The following is a 2,773-nucleotide window of genomic DNA, read 5'->3' as shown; positions in this document are numbered from 1 at the left end:
CAAATCGGAAACAGATCTTTCGGTTTTTCGCTTGTTCGAATCTTAATAAATGATGATGTTACCCACCGACCTTGCAAGTCACCAATTCCATTACTATGAGTTGGGAGACGGTCGTCCTTTTTGTGGCAACATCTGTCGAATGAAATAAGGAAGTGAATACACCTAGCTGCATACAGCCGTTGATATAAGTCAACGGGGACAGTTGAAATGTGTGCCCCGACCGGGACTCGAACCCGGGATCACCTGCTTACATGGCAGACGCTCTATCCGTCTGAGCCACCGAGGACACAGACGATAGTGCACCTGTAGGGAATTATCTCTGGCACGTCTCCCGCGAGACCCACGTTCCCAACTTTTTGTCCCGCACTATATTCATAGTGCCCCTGCCCATTATACTCATTACTCGCGGATTTTTTGCCGATTCCCGTAAGAGTTTGGGCACTGTTTCTTTTGGCTCACCTGCCATTTGACCTTCTTCTTCTGCGCGGATGCACAAACAGTGCAACTGCAGGGAATATATATATAGGTGGTATCTGTTCTTCCGGACATGTCCGAAAGGACAGATACCATCTTCATATATAAACATCTGTCGAAGTTGCGCTCCTTTGGCTGTCACTACGGCTGTTGATTGTCAGTACAAAGAAGAAATATTATTGTGTTTCTTTCTCACACTAGAAGTGTTTGAATAATTCTGTAAAAACATTTTCTACGTTCCACGTATTTTCGGCATGCTTGTCTCAAACTGGTGTGAGACCACATTCCGTCATCTTCGTCCCAAGACACGTTTCACCGTCACATTATATAAAAGCGATATTTGCGCTATGTGACATCCAAGATGGCGTTAATCCATATAACAACGTCGTTGTAGCTGCTAAATAATCAGACAATGAACCAAGTGTTATGTAAGGGACTTCCAAAGATGACTGTACTATGCAGCAACATAAACGAATACATTTTCAGTAAAATACTCTAGAAAGTAATTAAATTCTACACAGAAAACGCGCAAAAACTTGCCCCCCTTGTAACAGCCGTGTACCGCAAGTCTCTAGAGGAACGGAAGGTTCCAAATTATTGGAAAAGAGCGCAGGTAGTCCCAGTCTTCAAGAAGGGTCGTCGAGCAGATGCGCAAAACTATCTCTGACATCGATCTGTTGTAGAATTTTAGAACATGTTTTTTGCTCGCGTATCATGTCATTTCTGGAAATCCTACTCTGTAGGAATCAACATGGATTCCGGAAACAGCGATCGTGTGAGACCCAACTCGTTTCATGAGACCCGGAAAATATTAGATGCAGGCACCCAGGTAGATGCCATTTTCCTTGACTTCCGGAAGGCGTTCGATACAGTTCCGCACTGTCGCCTGATGAACAAAGTAAGAGCCTACGGAATATCAGACCAGCTGTGTGGCTGGATTCAAGAATTTTTAGCAAACGGAACACAGCATGTTGTTCTCAATGGAGAGACATCTACAGAAGTTAAAGTAACCTCTGGCGTGCCACAGGGGAGTAGTAGATAGTGTCGGAAGTTCCATGCGGCTTTTCGCAGATGATGCTATAGTATACAGAGAAGTTGCAGTATTAGAAAATTGTAGTGCAATGCAGGAAGATCTGCAGCGGATAGGCACTTGGTACAGGGAGTGGCAACTGACCCTTAACATGGACAAATGTAATGTAGTGCGAATACTTAGAAAGAAGGATCCTTTATTGTATGATTATATGATAGCGGAACAAACACTGGTAGCAGTTACTTCTGTAAAATATCTGGGAGTATGCGTACGGAACGATTTGAAGTGGAATGATCATATAAAATTAATTGTTGGTAAGGCGGGTGCCAGGTTGAGGTTCATTGGGAGAGTCCTTAGAAAATGTAGTCCGTCAACAAAGGAGGTGGCTTAAAAAACACTCGTTCGACCTACACTTGAGTATTGCTCATCAGTGTGGGATCTGTACCAGGTAGGGTTGACAGAGGAGATAGAGAAGATCGAAAGAAGAGCGGTGCGTTTCGTCACAGGGTTATTTGGTAAGCGTGATAGCGTTACGGAGATGTTTAACAAACTCAAGTGGTAGACTCTGCAAGAGAGGCGCTCTGCATCGCAGTGTAGCTTGCTGTCCAGGTTTCGAGAGGGTGCGTTTCTGGATGGGGTATCGAATATATTGCTTCCCCCTACTTATACCTCCCGAGGAGATCACGAATGTAAAATCAGAGAGATTCGAGAGCGCACGGAGGCTTTCCGGCAGTCGTTCTTCCCGCGAAACATACGCGACTGGAACGGGAAAGGGAGGTAATGACAGTGGTGCCTAAAGTCCCCCCGCCACACACCGTTGGGTGGCTTGCGGAGTATAAATGTAGATGTAGATGTAGATGAAAACAGCTTCAGTTTCTACCACCTTCTACTCTTGATTTAATTATGCAATATCGCAGTGCTTGTGTTGTTCAGAAGAATGCAACGTTCCTCAAGACACGCATGCATGTCCGAAGGGACATTGCATCGTTCTTCTTAAGTACAGGCACTACCATATGGTATTTATTCGCCGCTAACAGGCAGCGACTTTCATTTAAAATGTCCTCCCCTGTATAGGAATTACAGAACGTGTATAGGAGTACAGGTTGTGATGGAGGAATAAGGACATGTGGAAGTTCAGGTCTGACGGTTAGTCATGCACGGATAGTGAAAGCGGTTAAGGCGACCGCTCGCTTAAAGGGGGAAATCCGGGTTCGAGTCTCGGTACAACAAAAATTTTCGCTGTCGTCATTCCCTCATAGAGCTGATGGG

General features: G+C 45.0%; 1 non-coding gene across 1 annotated transcript; it reads right to left on the bottom strand.

Annotated features, from left to right (window-relative positions):
• Positions 1-212: 212 nt before the first annotated feature.
• On the bottom strand, positions 213-286 carry Trnat-ugu. The gene has a single exon. It is a non-coding gene; the product is annotated as a tRNA-Thr (tRNA).
• Positions 287-2,773: the final 2,487 nt, after the last annotated feature.

Source organism: Schistocerca americana, chromosome 1 (assembly GCF_021461395.2).
Source record: "Schistocerca americana isolate TAMUIC-IGC-003095 chromosome 1, iqSchAmer2.1, whole genome shotgun sequence".
NCBI lineage: Eukaryota > Metazoa > Arthropoda > Insecta > Orthoptera > Acrididae > Schistocerca > Schistocerca americana.
This window is presented reverse-complemented; position numbering and strand designations above follow the sequence as displayed.